Source organism: Leopardus geoffroyi, chromosome C2, assembly GCF_018350155.1.
Source record: "Leopardus geoffroyi isolate Oge1 chromosome C2, O.geoffroyi_Oge1_pat1.0, whole genome shotgun sequence".
In the NCBI taxonomy this organism is placed as follows: Eukaryota; Metazoa; Chordata; class Mammalia; order Carnivora; family Felidae; genus Leopardus; species Leopardus geoffroyi.
In genome coordinates this window covers 44549502-44567688 of record NC_059333.1, presented here as the reverse complement: position 1 = coordinate 44567688, position 18187 = coordinate 44549502, and the positions used below count along the sequence as shown (strand labels likewise).

At 33.3% G+C, this 18187-nt stretch overlaps 1 pseudogene; it reads left to right on the top strand.

Annotated features, from left to right (window-relative positions):
• The first annotated feature begins 17471 nt into the window (after positions 1 to 17471).
• Positions 17472 to 17626, top strand: LOC123576323 (annotated as a pseudogene).
• Positions 17627 to 18187: the final 561 nt, after the last annotated feature.

Below are 18187 nucleotides of genomic sequence, written 5' to 3'. Positions count from 1 at the left end.
TGAGAATTCAAACGTAGAAAAGGCAATTTTTTCCTGCTGGGAAGTGGAGTCCTCAAGAGAGCCATTTCAGACTGAAGAACATGATATGAAAATCAATAAAGGCCCTATTGTGCTACTGATGTGTCCGGGAAGTGTCATTTTATATCTTGCTAGTGGATATCGGAAGGAAGTTAAAGCTACTTTGCTCATAGTAATTGGATGAATCCTCTTTCATCAGTGGTCTATTTTGCTGCTCAAAGTAAAAGTAAAATATACTGCGGGGTCCAGTTTGAAATGAGATATCATGAAAATGAATTAATATGAAAACTATTAGGTCTTTTCACAGATGTGAAAAAGGAATCAGTGATGTTTTCCAGTCTTAAAATTCTTATAATTAATGTATGAATTTAAACACGTAACTGTAAATACGGGGCCAATTGGCTGGAAACCGTGGTTGGGGAAACAGCACATTGGCTAACCAGGTAAAGAAACTTAAAAGGCATCATTGTGAATGTCAGAATGATTTGCAGACACTGAACAGATGATTTGAAAGGTTTAATTTTTTAAATATGTATTGCATTATAACTAGGAGACTTATATGCTTGGAAGCAATCTAGATATGAATTCCTGGAATCTTCATACTTTATGCTACTAATACTATTTTTTCCCAGATCACTATAATAAAAAGTTTGAGAATTTTATGACAAATATCTTTGGTTTCCCCAAAAGTCTCTTACTTGTTTGTTGCCTCATTGGTTTCCCCAAAGTATATTTATCCTATGAAAAATCCTTATAATTTTTTGTTTGTTACTATATGATATTTGAAACAGACTGTGTAAGGTAAGAGCAATTATTAAAATTTGAGGCTTATGTTTTAGTTTTTTAAGTTTATTTATTTATTGAGAGATTGTGTGTGTGTGTGTGTGTGAGAGAGAGAGAGAGAGAGAGAGAGCAGGGGGAGCAGAGAGAGAATCCCAATCAGGTTCTATGCTGTTAGTGTGGGGGCCCAATGGGGACTCAATCTAAGGGACCCATGAGATAATGACCTGAGCTGAAATCAAGAGTTGGTGTTTACCGACTGAGCCACCCAGGCGCCCAAGATTTAGAGTTTAGTTTCTACATTTTTCATCTCTTTTGCTTTTGCTTTGTTCCATGAAGCATTTGTACTGGCTAAAACCCTTAAATTTACATAGTATATTCAGAAATTTTAAAACTTCTGAATTTGAATGTTTACTTAATTCAGATGAGCTTCCTTAATTATTGGTTTGTGGAAAACTCTAAGAGTCAGAATTCATTAATTTATGTATTGATTCCACAAGCAATGTTTGAAAGATGACCAGTCATAATGTAAAATAAAGAGCTTTTCATAAATGAATGCATTAAATGAATTGACAGTTAGGGATTGGTCATTTATATGTATCAAGTCATTGTGTAATACACTGGTGCTTATAAAAATAATGACCTCGAAAGGTCAAAATAGTCAAAATTAGAGGAAGTGGAAATACAAGGGAACAAAGATGTTTTAATTGAGAAACAGATGAAATTAACAATGCAGGTAGCTTTTACAAACAAAGGTGGTGACAGTTGGCCGTTATTACTGTGGCCATGTGGACCAAGCAGAGGAAAGAAGTCTGCTCCTTGCTCCCTTATTCTTGGGAGCACTGACTTGCATATTTCAGTGTCTGAAAATTCCACGGATCTCCCCGAACCTCTAACACCTTTTATTAATTCTGGATATGTGTTCTTTCAAATGAGCCTTATAAAAGCAAAATGTTTGTTGAGAAGATCTGAACTCATATTATGAAAAAATATATATATTTTACCAATTCTGAGAAGCACATTTTTTTCATTTTGTTATTTGTGAAATTGTAATCCATTTTACAATCGTTGGCAACTCAGCACTATGTAAGAGTTGAGCTAGCAATTTATTTATTTTTTGTAAATAGCAACGCAAAATCATGATTCAATATAACTTACAGCATCTTAGACTTGATATGTGGAATCTAATTATAAACATGGCAATTAAAACCAGTGAACAGCCATATTTACGCTATTGTTGAAATAGTAGCTATAATTTTAAAAATAAGAGGAAATAGACTTTAGGTTCTCCTTTATTGATTCTAATAAAAATTTCTTCTTTTCCTCTTTCTGGTTCTATTTTGTCTCCATTTCCTAAAATTATCAACATGGGAAAAATGTTTTTTTTTTTTCCCATATACATTCTCCCCCATCCCCTTTGGCCTCTATACTGCTGATAGCTATGTTTATAAAAAAAAAAATTGATCATGCTATTCTCTTCTTTAAAATCTCTCAATCTTTTTTTACATCTTCAGGATAAATTTCCACCTCCCAAAATGATATACAAGGTCCTTTATGATCAGAACTCAATTCTCCCCATCTTTCATTTCTCTCCACTTTTCATATTTACCCTTGTCTAGCTTTACAAAATAACTTGCATATCCTCATTTGTGAAACTCCCATGTGATTGCACATAATGTTTTCTTCATGCATGTACTATCTTGCAGAATTGTTGAACATAGTATTAAAAGCTTTTCATAAATGAATAAGTAAATGGAATTGATGAATAGCAATTGTTATTTATATGTATCAAAGACATCAATCTAATCACAACATTTCTATAAAGGTTGATTTCACTTGTGCAGATATTATTTAAAAAACACATTTCTGTTATTTATTTATTTATATGTACATGTATGTTCACACAAAAAACTCAGAATATTTTATTCTCTACCACCAAAAATATATTTTATTCTGACCTCCACAAAAATTATCCAATACTGTGTTACCTGTTCATACCTGTTTTATACACAAATATGATTTCAGTGTTAAGTTTTGATGAAATAAAGAATAAAACAGTTTACTTCAAGGGTCTTAATTTCTATTTCTCTCTCTTCCACTGGACTATAAATTCCAAACATGAGTTAACATGAGTCAAGTGTGATTTCTTTGCAGTTGTATTTCCAACTTCTAGGAAACTATTTGGTTGGCTGAATAAACTATGTTTTAGCTTTGGTGCATTCTAAACTATGCAAGTATAATTTCAGTAAAAAAAGCATATTTTTCTGTGGCTGATCGTTTTAAGAAATTAATAACTATTTGAAACATGCCTATTGCTGGCAAGGAGAGTCAAGGAGATTTTTGTTTTACTCACTGCTTAGTAAACAAAATATTTTACATAAATAAGTAAACTGATTTTTAATGAAAAATCAGATTTTGTTTTTACTGTGTGAAAATAATTTGTGAAACACAATAACTAATACTGAGAGAACAGCATATTTCTTGTGTTTGGATTTACCCAAGAGTTGTTTATTACTTCAAAAAAATCATATCACCAGTGGCAGATGTACTTTTGATTTGAGTCACCAATAAAATATACCCTATCCTACACGTGGATTTGTACTTTCAAGATGATTCTAAATGTAGGTTATAAACTTGTCATTGTTACACTAATAATGTGATTGAGCAGTTACATGTTGAGCAACATGGGGAAAATGTTGTTGTTTTTTCTATATACATAATTTTACTAAAGTTAATTTACATTATGTTATATAAAGCATAATATACATATACATATACATATATATACTTTTAAAATGTGAATTTTGGATGATACTATATTTAGCAAAGAATATGTTTCACAATATTTGTTACAAAACAAAAAAGATACAGTTTCAGCAAAGTTCAGATCTCCTGAGCTAGACTTTCAAGTTGCAGGTGGACATGATAGCATAATAGTAAGAAACTCACTTTGTATATTACATTTGGTTTGGTGGGCGTCTGGGTGGCTCAGTCAGTTAAGCCTCCGACTTCAGCTCAATTCATGATCTCACCGGGTTCGGGTGTTTGAGCCCTGCATCTAGCTCTGTCCTGACAGCTCAGAGCCTGGAGTCTGCTTTGGATTCTGTGTCTCCCTCTCTCTCTGCTCCTCCCTCATTCATGCTTTGTCTCTCTGTCTCTCAAAAATAATAACAAATAAACATTAGAAAATAAATTTTGTTTGGGAGCTGTATAGAAATTTAATTTCTGCAATGTAGTTGCCGATATAAAATACATGGACATGAATTATAAGTATCCCCTAAAATCTAAGCTGCACTTTCAATAAGTTAGCTTTCTTCCATCCTTCTCCTATATTTCTCCTCCTCTCCTCCACTATTGGACACCTGTTCATAAATAGTAATTGGCTTTTGTATTTAATACGAACTTGTGCTTTATGGATGTTGGTGGGAATTCTGAGAGCTTACATTACAGTCCATTCCTCCAAAAAAGTTCTTATGATTATTTTCAGTATGGAAGTATTTAGTTTTATTAATTAGCTTCATATTTCAAATACAAAACTCCTGGAAAGAGAACACCTTTTTTTTTACATTGAAGTTTAGTCAACACACAATATTACATCATCTCAAGTGTACAAAATAGTTGATTTGACAAATCTATACTACACATTATGCTTTGCTCACCACAAGTGTAGCTAACATCTGTCACCATACAATGCTATTATAATATCATTAATTATATTCCCTATGCTGTCCCTTTTATCCCCATGACTTATTTATTCCATAACTTGGAGCTTGTATCTCCCACTCCCCTTCACCCATTTTGCCCATGACACCCCTCTGGCAATCATCAATTCATTCTCCGTAGTTATTGGTCTGTATCTGCTTTTTTCTTTATATATTTATTCATTTGTTCTGTTTTTTAAATTCCACATATAAGTGAAATCATATGATATGTGTCTTTCTCTTCTTGACTTATTTCAGTTAGCATTATTCCCTCTAGATCCATCCACGTTGCTGTGAATGGCAACATCTCATCCTTTTTTATGGCTAAGGAATATAAAAGAACAGTTTTTAATCAAGTGTTTGAGATGTACTATTTTGCCCACCTGCTATCTCATTCAAGAGAGAATTGCTTCTTTGTAAGTAGCTTTTGAAAGCAGGTTTTTTAGTTTGTTTTACTAAATACTTTCTTCTTTCACTGAGATGGTTGCTGTCTGAGTAGGCTAAGAGAGCATTATGTGGGCACTTAGTTCCTATCCACCACATCATGGATTTTCCTTCTCCCTCTGTTTCTGGTTAAAATTTAGGGCTCTATATTCTTCATGGAAGCTTTGATTTCTGAGACACTATGGGCCTTGCCTTCCAGTTTCCTCTTCATGTTTAGTCCCTATGTTGTTAGTCTATCTAGGCAAGTAAAGTGTAGGTTTTAGGTTACAACAGGTATTCTTGTTGTTGTTTGTAGAATAACATTTTATTGGCTAAATTACCAACAGCTCAGTTTCAACAACTTCGTTTTCTATCTAAAAAAACCGTGCTCCACATGACAGGTGCAGATGTGTGCAATATTGACTCCGTATTAGTCTTCTCTAGAACTGTCTTTTAGACATTATACGTTTTTTTTTTTCTTATGCTCATTTTTATAGGTAACTCTGACCTTGAACTTGCCACGTGTATTTGACTAATGAATATTTTATACTCAGTATCTTTTTCTATAGCTTCAAATCTATATTTAAGATGTCTTCAAAATAGCAGTCTCACATGTTCTCCTCTAAACTTTTCTTGACATTCCTGATGTTTTTAAGAGCCAGGGCCTAATTTTGCTCAGGCTGGTTATTCATTTGACCAACTCTTAGTCCTAAAAGGGAAGAAACTGATATTACTTTTAACAACACGGAGCATATCTAGGATATTTTTTTTTACCTTTCAAAAGATTCAACTATTACTGAAATTTTCAACTCAGTACTGGATTCTCTGTCAAAAAGGAGATTATGATTTTATTTGTTCTATTGATGGCAAAGACAAGGTGTTTGAAGCTGAGGAAGTAGGTCTAAAATGTTGCGAACTAAAAGGTGGAAGTAATTAAAAAACAACATGATAATTATGACAGCAAAACTTATATGCCTGATATTACTCCAACTATTTTGTATGTATTAGCAGTTTAATTCTCATAATAACCCTGTGGGGTGGATATGTTCTTACCACCACAATTTTTACATAAGCTGTGGTACAGTGAGGTTCAGGTGGCTTGCTAATTGTCACAGAGCTATCAAATTATGGCTTTTAAGCACAAATGTCAGAACCACTCTTATGCCTATATAGAATAGTACATGAAAATTGTTATTTTTACTTATTTAAGACAAAAAGGAGATTGAAGAAGATGAGAGATGTATTTTCAAGATGTATCAAGAAGCTGGGCCTTAAAGAAAAGATGGTATGTTATAATGAAGAGAAAATAAAATAAATCTTCACAAGCAGTTGAATACAAATCCCAGATGTGACATTTGCCAAAAATGTTGCTTTCTTGCATAATTTATTTAGTCTCATTGACCATGAATTTCATGTTCTGTACAATGGATACAACCATAACACCTCTTCAGTCTCTTGCAAGGACTAAAGGTTAGGAAACAAACACTATACCATAAATGTCCGTTTTTCTGCCGCCCTGCTTTTAAGTGTCAGTAATAAACCAATGTTTTGTTAGATGGGAGAAGTTTGGGGGCAGATAATAATTGCATAAAGCTCAAAATAACCACTACATGATCTGGAGCATCAAGATGAGTCTGGATACAAGGGAGACATTTGTGATATGACTCAATGTGAGATTAGTCTTAGGTTTAGTGCACCTTCATTTCCTGTTGGAAAGCAAACTACCAATATGAACTTTAAAAACTTTATGTGTCTTTTGTAGAATAATTTTACATTTGGGTATCAAACTGGAGGCGATGATCTAAACATGCAAAGGAATTTGTGAAGTTCATTATAATTTTAATGATAACAGGTAAACAACTTAAACACTGGCTACAAGTAGAAGGAATTAAATGGTGATTTTTAATGGAATATTGTGCATGAAAACATTTCTGAAAGATTAGATGTCTTGTCACTATATGGAACAGACTTTAAGTTATGTGGGTATTATTATTAAAAACATAGTAAAGAAACAAAATAAAATTAAAACTCTAGAAAAGTCTGAGAGAAAAGGCAATTGTCGACAGAAATAAAAAAGAAAAGTTGCTAAACTGATTATCATATCTCTTCTGCTGTTATAAACCTTCATAAAGACTGCTCTAAAGTGAATTGTTCTTGCTCATAGCTGGGGAGCATCATTCTAACGCCTTGTCTATAGGACCACTGCACCTGTTTTAGACTAAAATTTGTACTTTATGGGAAAGTATCGATAATAGTTCATGTTTCCTTTGATTAATGTGATTTCGATTAATTAAAACACCACCAGCTTAATTGTAAAATCTAAGTTTATTTCATTTACTATTTTATGATATTATAATCCAAGTTAGATCATTTTTGATCTAATTATAGATGATTTGACATTCTTTTTATTTATTTTACTTAAAAATCTCTTTTTAAAAGTTTTTCCCACTATACTGTTGTTGATACCATTTCTGGATTTTTCTCAGGGCTTCAAAAATCCCTTATCATCTTACAACATTCCAGGAGAAGAGTAAAGTACTGTGGGCTGCACATCTGAAATACACTGGTTCTGTACTATTTCACAAAGCAATTACTGTGACTTACGGTTGCTCAGAACTAGCTTTGAAAGAATCTCTCAGCCTTATGTGCCACAGACAGTTGTATACCAAAGATTTGCAGATTCTGGAAACATCTGGCACGTTAAATAAGTTATTCAATTGGGATTATAGGAGTGCTGATAATTAAGGGTTCTGGAGAAGAATCTAGAACAGATTTGTTTTCTTTCATGTAACAAACATTGAAGTGATTGCAACGTATCCAGCATAATGCAATCCAAGTGAGATACATAGTTAAACATATATATGACATATCTTCTTGGATTTGTATGTGATGGGAAATGAGAGAAACATAGGAACAGATAAATGTTATATTAATGAGTGTGACAAATTTTCTTTCAGCTTGTTATTGCCTCCATTCTTTCAGTGATTAGCCACTTATAGATGATTCTCCGGAAAATATTTTCCAATCATTATGTTCATATTTATCACCCTTGTTTATTTTTCATTAGAAGTATAGTTGTTACATATTGTTATGCCACCCTAAAGTTATACTAGAAGCCTTTAAGAATGAAAATTCCTGGGACTCCTGGGTGGCTCAATCAGTTAAGCCTCTGACTTCAGCTCAGGTTATGATCTCACACTTAGTGAGTTTGAGCCCTACATTGGGCTCTGTGCTGACAGCTGGGAGCCTGGAGTCTGCTTCAGATTCTGTCTCCCTCTCTCTCTGCCTTCCCCCCACCCCGCCCGCCCCCTGCCTCTCTCAAAAATAAACAAGCATTAAAAAAAAAAAAGAATGTAAATTCCATAGTCCCACCAATATTTGTGAAATGGTCATAGTAATTAGGTAAGAGTCAGACATATTGACACAATAAAATATCCCAAAATAGAGAAGCATATGAAAAGAGAAGGGACTTTTCTTTTCTTTTCTTTTTTTTTAGGTTTTTATTCAGGCGAAAGGGAAGAAAAAGCTGACGCTAATCGCTAATCAAGAAGTAGAAACATCTTAGTGGGTGTCTCACAGAATTACAAAAACAAGAGAACCAAGTTCTAAGTTAAATTTTTAGGAATAATGTACAAAATCCTGTATAGAAATGGCCTTAGGCAATTTTACTGCTTTAGCCTCACCAAATATCAGAAAAAATGATTTGCCGTCCATTAATTGCACTTTTGCACTGAGAAATTGAGTTTGCAAACTCAGCCTTTCCCGAAAGTCAGATACCTTTGCTGTCAAATTCACAAGCAAAAGGAGTTTCAAGTCTGCTCTGTTTCCCATGGACATCTTGCATGGACATATCGTGTAGGTGAAGCCCTACATAATGTGCCAGCATTCTAACTGAAAGGAAGTAGAGAAATATCATTTAAAAAAAAATCTGGTTTCTACCTTGAGACTAGGGTCTAGAACAGATTTGTTTTAGAAAAATCTGGCAAGGAAGATGCAAATTTCCAAATTTCCAAATATGCTTACAGTGTTCAAAGGTTGCAGGATAGCCAGAAATTCTATCAAAATATTATTTGGTTCTCTTTAAAGTGAAATGATCAAATCCATCCTTTAAAACCATTTGTAAAGAGTTACACAATAATGTTAAAGAGTAAAATCTTTGAAATTTATTACCTCTTTTTTGCTGTTAATTATGACTACCTCTCACATGGCATACTACTTTATTAATTTTATCTCAATAGGTGCTATTTTATATAAATAATCTGAAATAAAAGTAGCTTTCAGAGTTTTCCAAGTATGACTGAGTCTACTATTATCAATAAATTTGTCCTGTCCTTATAGTTTGATAATAGTATCTTTCCTTTTATATCAAATGACAACTGCAGGTATAGCTCTGTAACATGAGAAATAAATATAACCAAATAAAAATACCTAATATTTTATAGTTTGCCTTTAATATATCAAATTATATGTGCATTAAATTAAGAAATGGAAAAAAGATTCTACAAAACATCAGCTCATAAAAGATAATCGGCCCTGGGGCACCTGGGCGGCTCAGTCGGTGAAGTGCCGACTTCACCTCAGGTCATGATCTTGCAGTCTGTGAGTTCGAGCCCCCCATTGGGGTCTGTGCTGACAGCTCAGAGCCTGGAGCCTGCTTCAGATTCTGTGTCTCCCTCCCTCTCTGCCCCTCCTCTACTTGTGCTCTGTTTCTGTCTCAAAAATAAACTTTTAAAAAATTAAAAAAAACATAATAAGTCCTATGAAATCCAAGTTTAAAATATTAATTAATCATTCAAAATATTTGCAAAAGAATTGTTTGCAAATTTATTCTAAGAAACAGGAAAGAGGCCAAAATATCTCACATATTCAATAAAATAAAAAATGGGACAATCAATTTTGTGATACTTGAGGTAGTCAAACAACAAAATTAAATTTAAAATACTCAACTGAAAGGTGTGCCTGGGTGGCTCAGTCAGTTAGGCTTCTGACTTCGGTTCAGGTCATGATCTCAGAGTTTGTGAATTTGAGCCCCCCATCAGGCTCTGTGCTGACAGCTCAGAGCCTAGAACCTGCTTCGGATTCTGTGTCTCCCTCTCTCTCTGACCCTCCCCAGCTCACACTCTGTCCCTCTCTCTCTCAAAAATAAATAAACATTAAAACATTTTTAAAAAATAGTCAACTTATGGACTTCAGAATACAAATCAAGAAAAGTAAATGTTGATATTGCAAATTTAAAAAAAAGTAAAGACTTCAACCATATTAACACTGCTGTATTTTGATTCTGTATAATGAAAGGCAAATTTGAGAAAAAAAATTCCAGAAGTCAGAGATGAAAGACAAAGAATCAATATGACTAAAGAGATTAATTAATTAAATACGTTTCATTCTTTGATTCCATTAGTAAACCTATATTGAGCATTTGTTATTTGCCTTGAAACATTGTAAGTACTTTGAATAGAAAACAAAATGACAAATGTAAAATTCCCCTCCTGACAGAGCTCCAATTCCTGGAGTAGATGAAACAAAGGAAACCACAGAATATGCAATATCAGATCAGGTGATAGTGAACAGTATGAAAAGAAAAGAAATAAAGTACACAAAGAAGACCAAGAATGGCAAATGGTTGACTAGAGGGGTGCCTGGGTGGCTCAGTCAGTTAAGCATCTGACTTCAGCTCAGGTCATGACTTTGGCTCAGGTTATGATCTGGAGGTTCCTGAGTTTGAGCCCCACATCAGGGTCTCTGCTGTCAGTGCAACTGTCAGATCCTCTGCCCTTCTCACTTTCTGCCCCTCCCCCACTCTCTCTCTCTCTCTCTCTCTCTCTCTCTCTCAAAAATAAATAAGCATTGAAAATTAGGATGGCCCAGGAATACTTCAAGGAAAACACCTTAAAAAGAAAATGAGTCATGTTAAGATCTGTGGAAAGTGCATTTCAAGCAGAAGCAAGCACTATGTACTATACCTGCTATTTTTAGTGGTTATAATAAATGTAAACAATCATGTTTTTTGCGTTTTTAAATAGTTATTTAATTCTGAGAGAGAGAGAGAGAGAGAGAGAGAGAGAACGCAGGGGGAGACACAAAATCCGAAGCAGCCTCCAGGCTCTGAGCTGTCAGCACAGAGCCCAACGTAGGGCTTGAACCCATGAGCAGCGAGATCAATATCTGAGCCAAAGTCAGATGCTTAACCAACTGAGCCACCCAGGGACTCCTATAAACAATCATGTTTAACATGACTGGTAAAAATTTAAGTCTTGGGGCACCTGGGTGGCTGTCAGCTGAGCGTCCAACTTTGTCTTAGGTCATGATCTCATGGTCTGTGGATTTGAGCCCTTCATTGAGCTCTATGCTCACAGCTCAGACACTGGAGCCTGCTTCAGGTTCTATGTCTCCCTCTGTCTCCCCCACCTCCCTGCTTGTGGTCTGTTCTCTCTCTCTCAAAAATAAATAAACATTAAAAAAATTAAAAAAATTAAGTCTCCAAGTTTAATGAATACCACTATTCTACTCTGGGAAAGTATGTGAAGAGTACTTTACCTCTATTATTGTTTTATATTTTAGTGCCACAGTGTTCCAATCTCCAAAAAAAAAACCTAGTTATTATTGTTTCATTAAATTTTCATATGAAGTTACTAACATTTTTTCTTCCATCTTGCACTTTTTTCTTTTGACAACTATACTGTAACTTAGTACAATAGATTTTTTTTAATTAATAGATTTTATTTTGTAGAGCAGTTTTAGGTTTGCAGAAACATCAGGTGGAAAAGAGAAAGGATTCCCATTTATCTCTTCATCACCCCTACCTCAGCAATTTCCCTTATAATTAATGTTTTGCATTAGTGTGGTATATTTTTATAAGTGGTACACCAATATTGATTCATTATTATCAATAAGAGCCCATAGTTTATGTAATAATTCATCGTGTTATACATTCTATTGACAAATGTATACAATAGATTAGTACAATAGATTTTTGAACAGTGGCTTTATGTGGGACTCACTTGTAGATTTATTTCCCTGCCAGTGGAGTGACTTCTTTGTTCAGTCTTTTTAACTACTCCAATGTCTGCCTAATGAAATAATCTCAATTAGCCATTTTCTTTCAGAGCTAACTCTAAGAATAGCACTGGGGAGTATGGTCTAGATGACAGCTCATTGATCCAATTTACGTTAATTCTTGAGACTATGACTGGCCTTTGGATAGTCATTTGACAGGCAGGGGAGACTGAAGTTCTTAGAAGAATGTGCACTAAATCACAATCCATGACATAGATGCCTCTACAAATGGAAAGCATAAAATCAAATATCAAAGGGAGACTAAGATATATTATAAATATAACTGCAAATGCATATCAAGATCATCAAATATGGGTATGTTCTTAGACACAGTCATACTTCTTATAAAAAAATAAGCTAAAATATTAATCAGACATTAAATTTGTAATTTTTTTCAATAGTAAGTAAAACTTTATGCATATCTAAAAATATGGCAGAAATCTTTAAGTAAATTTTTAACTACTGGAATATTTTGCTGCCATCAAAATCATCTTACAGAAAATGTTTTAAGGAATGGGTGTATATAGGGTAAATTATAATAAACAGACTACAAATATCACCAACATAATAACACTATCCTTGTAAATGAACAAAATAATTTCCAAGGTAAATCATGAAAAGTAATGGTAAGGCATTTAACAAAATGTTACCAATAGTTTTGGTTATTAGTTATATTGGAGACTTTTACTTTTTTTTTTATCTCATTATTTTTTTTTACCTTTTGTATTTGCTAAGTTTACTATATTGTATATGAATCATTAATTAGGAAGCAGAGTCCAGAGCAAAAATTACCTTTGAAAATTTTAATTATTTACAAAGAATTCCTCCTGCTCTTCTGTTTGATAGGGGATTATAGGAAGAGGGGAAGACCAAGTCTTGAAGTTTACCATTTTCTATGTAATCTCTGAAATAATGAACTAACAGAATCCCATGGCCTTGAAATTTATGCTTCTTGTCTACAGTTAATGGAAAGGAATAGGGAAAGCTAACCTTCTTCTGGGTTCACAATCACATGAAACGTAAACATTGACTAGATTTTCTAATGGGAAAGAAGAGGCATAATCACTTCTATTTATTTTCTATTTATACCTTTATAGTATTTAAAAACCAGGACATATACTCTTCCTTAAAAACACACACACAAACAAAACCTCTTAATTATATCAGAACAATGTACTTTAATAAAAATATAATCTCCTGAAATAAAATCTTCCTTAATCCTAAACGTGAGAACTGGGTTATTTCATGAAGAACGAAGTGCTAATGTATCATTCACAGTTTCCATGCTAAGCAGAACCTAATTTTAATCATGAACATATGTTTGAAGGAATCCTTACTGTTTTCAAGAGAATGACTCTTACTGCATCATTCTCTAGTGAGATAATAGCATAGTTCATTTTCCAGTCAGGTGTAATCTTTTGCTTTCAAGTAGATATGGCATAAATGAATTTAAACCTGAAAACCTGGCTAAAACCTATTTCATGATTAATTAGTCCCTTTTAGAAAGTCAATTAAATGCTAGATGCCACACATTAAAATGGAGAGATAATGACTGACAGGATGGAGAAACATGGGTATGCATAAATTGTCTCTGGCCTGATTTAAAGACTTAAACTGAAATTTTAACATCAAAATGAATATTATAATAACGTGTCAGGTCCATCATTCTCTCAGCCAGTGTAGCATCATCAGGTTTTACCCCAGCGTGAATACTGACATTGTTTCATTAAGCTTAACATTTGTTTCAGTCCAAGTACACAGTTCCTACAGGGTGAGATATTGTAGTTGTCTTAGAACATATCAGCTTTCACAGTACTGTGAAATTTTTTTCATTCTTTGGTAAACTTTACTTTGAAATATTTTCAGGATGATATCCAACCATCAGAGTAAAAGCATATGATATTGGTAATGGCTGTGTGATGAGACCGCTGGTGCTGGTAAGAACGTTAGAGTCATCAGGTCCAATTTTTAATTTTTTTAATTGCCATACTCAGGTTCAGAGGACTGTGTTTGTAATCATGGTCATACACACTTCTCAATAAGTTTATTTTAATATCTGGATGTCTGAACCCCAGATTCATCCGATTTCTTTTTTTTTTAAATCTCTAAACAGTGTGTTAGTTACTTCTTTCCTAGAAATAGAACCTTATAGGAATAGAAATTGTCAGATGCCAAGTAAGTTAGTAATTTTAGTTTATTTTACTACACTCAAACATAAAAGTGTTTCAGTTTATTTTTTAACTTTAGAATGTTGGACATTAGTCATTTTTTCATTATTTTTAGCACATACATACATGCCCTGTCTTTTTTATTTTTGCCCTAATATCTAAAAGTAGTGCTCTGTAGCATTTAGCTTGAAGCAAAATTTTTAAAAAATGCTGATGATATCCAATTGGGAAAAATAATAAAGTAAAAATGAAAGCAACATCACCATAGTATTTTTTTTACACATTACTTGAATGCAATCAAAATTAATTTTGTGATAAATTTAATCTTCTTTCCTTCCTTCCTTCCTTCTCTTTCTCTCCCCTCCCCCCCGCTTTTTTTTATCTATCATATGTATCATCAAATCATACATCTATCTATCCCTTTCTGTCTTTTTTGGACTTTTACTTTAAACTTTTTCTTCAAAAGAGGATTATTTTAAAGTGTTTATTTATTTGTTTATTTTGAGAAAAGAGAGAGAGAGCACATGCACAAGCAGAGGAGGAGCAGAGTGAGGGAGAGAGAGATGCCCAAGCAGGCTCTGTGCTCAGGCCAGGCTCAGTCACTGCAATCTCAAGATCGACATCAAGAGTTAGTGTTTAACTGAGTCACCTAGGTGTTCCAAAAGAGCATTGTTAAAACAATTAATGTTTATTAATTATTTTTGAGAGAGAGAGAGAGAGAGAGAGGGAGTGGGAGAGAGGCAGAAAGAGGGAGACACAGAATCCAAAGCAGGCTCCAGACTCTGACCTATCAGCACAGAGTCCCACACTTGGGGCTTGAACCCACAAAGTGTGAGATCATGATCTGAGCTGAAGCCAGGTGCTTAACAGACTGAGCCACCCAGGTGCCCCCTAAAAGAGCATTATTTTAAATTTTAATCGCTTATTTTATATTCAATCATGCTTATAATACAGAAAAATATACATTTCTTTGGAAAGAAACTACCAGGAAACAATGGCATTAAGGTCTCCAAAAAATAATAATAATACTGAATAAATACAAACTAATGTAAGAGACTTTCAACAAAATATGATTTTTGTGGTAAAGTTGCAAGCAACAAAACTCAGGAACATCTATAAACAATGGCAATTTGGAGGAAATATTTAAATCATTAGCTTGAGTATAACATTGCTAGCTAAAAATAGATCCTTCCTGTACAAAATCAAATCTCTTTAGTCTAAGACCCTGAACTAGAAGATTCTCATGTAAGAAGTGCAGGTGGCACTCTGGACGTTCTGGACATCGAATTATTATGAATGCACAATAGTCCTGCCTTCTGAGATAGAGATCACCATAATAGAGACTCGTGGAAGATCATTTAACTTAGAGCTCATAAAACAATTAAGTTAACTTTAGTAAACACAATATAAAGAATACTGGATTAGATGGATCATTAGTCTCAGCTGATATATTTGTTATATTTTTAGCATACTCGTGGGTCGTGCCACTGTTCCTCCTATACAATTTCCCTAATATCACTTAAAAAATATTGATTGCTAACCCTCAGTTGTGGCTGTGCATAACAAATACATTCTTCTAAGAATTCAAGACTACATTTTAAGATGTGAGACTGTGATCAAAAAGATATTAACAACACCTTTTTAGTAATAAGTGTGTGTGTGTGTGTGTGTGTGTGTGTGTGTGTGTGTGTGAATCATAACTATACAGGTCAGTTTGAGTCTTCTTATTTCTTAGTTCTTCAATTGAATACAAAGTTATAACTTCTATTATACAAAAATAACAAACACAACTAATTAGCATCCTGGAACCTCACAAGATTGCAATTTGGCAGGAATATTTGGCAGATATTACAGTCAGGTATCCACTAGAATATAAATAGAGAATATAGAGTATTTCTCATGACATTTATGTCAACAAGCTATAAGGACAAATACTTTGGGCAGTTTCCAAAATGTTTTTCCTAATTGTTGTTAGTTTGTTCAAAAAGAGTTCTTAAAATATAAAATCTTTTCTAAGAGACAGTTATTTTAAATTTAGCTTGAAGGAGTTAAGACTGGTGACAAAAATAAATTGGGCCCTTGACTCTAAATTGCCCTTCTTTGAACTTTTGTATACAATGTGAATGAGCACTTCATAGGCCCCATTTAACTAAATGCCTGGGTAATCAATAATCACAAAGTATTCATTATTTGTATTTCTTCTAATTAGAATCCACATCCTAGCATAATTCTGTGCATAAATTAAATAAAAATGAATTTACTGATTACATTATGGTGTTTTGGACAGTTTGCCGCATGGATGCTGTTAGTTTCAGAAGTGACCAGCAGACCCAAAATTGCAAGTGGAGGTTAATTTGAGTTAACACATTTACAAAAAATAGTGTAGTTTTTCTTAAGTGCACAGTAAAATAATGTGTTCATGAGCAATAGTATTCCAGAGAAATTATAACTAATTTAGAGTATAGAGTTAAGTTCTCAAAAATAATATACAGAGCAACTTCGATTATTCAATAATGTGAAATGTTAATTCACTTTGAAATAAGTAAGCAAATAAATAAATATCCTTTGCTTCAAGACAAGTATAAACCTTTTTATCTTTGGATTTAAATTCCTGCTAATGGTTTAATTCAAAAGTTATATGTTGATTATAACTATTAATTATTAAAATCATTATTAAAGATGAAAATTTCGTGGTCTCAATTTGATCATTTATTTCTATTATTAAAACATCTATGTCTCAACTGGTTTAGAAAGTGCATTTAAGTTCTGTGAACATTCAGACTAGTGAAAGAAAGAGTGTTGCAATATTTCAATTAGTATATTTGAAAACTATAACTGCATATTTATTTATCCATTTAAAATTTCACTTTAATACTTACTCATTTGCTCTTCTATAATTTAGCATTTACTGATGAGGATATAATTTTCATAGAATTTAAGGAATATGTCCAAGACTACATAGAGTTAGAGGGCAGTTAATGGATTAGAGGAGGCATTTAAATAGATTTTTCGACTTATTTTTGAAGAAAGAAAGATATTTAAATATATTCTTCTGTATAATTTGAGGTGCTTTTTCTCCTATGCTCCCTATGCTTGTCACAGAAGTAAACTATAGAAAATTACATGTCTTGCTATTCATTATTTAACAAGTGGAAATATTGCACAGATGCTCAACATGTCATCATATTTTAAATAAAAAATTAAAAAAACTTCTCAAAGATGATGAGAAGTCATCATCAAGTAACACTTGGGGATGGAATCTTTCAGCGTGAATGGTGTGGGCAAATGCGTGGAGTTAGGAACATAACATAAAAAGACATCAGTGATACTCACATAGCACATGATCAGGAAGGTGGCTTTTCCAGGGCAAAGCTTATCTATTGCAGTCTGGATGTGCTGCCCCCGTGATTTCCCCAAATATGGGAAATTTAACTGTATAATTTGTGATAATATGGTAATGGGGGATTGAGTTCTACCTTTCCCTAAAAAAGTTAATTAAATTAAAAAAAAACAAAAAAACCTTCAGTGATGTTAGACCACAGAGGTCGCATCTGCTTAGATCATAAGCATGTATGTCTGTGAGCACGAGGGACAGCATTGCTAGTTAAGAGATGGTGTTTGTCTCATTTGCAAGGACGTTAAGAGGAGAGTTTGTATTACATGAAAAAAAGTAATAAACAAGATAAGATTGACATTTCTGAATCTCAGTCTTGCAGAAGAGTAGAAAATATCTGAGGAAGAAAGATTGCCATCAATCATATAGTTCTCACTCTATCCTCTCAACCTTCAAATTATGCTTTGCAAAATTGAGAACAATTATCAAGTTATCCTTTGCATGTGATAACGTTGGTTCCAGAATGCTATGATTAAAATGATGCCAAAAAATAATAGTGAACTCAAAATAAACTGATATAATTCTTTTTCATTTTTAATATAAACAAACATAAAAGTTGAACTCAAACATTTGGCATCATAAGTGAAGATTAAGTTTTCTCATATACTTTATTTTTATTTATTTATTTATTTTCTAATGTTTATTTA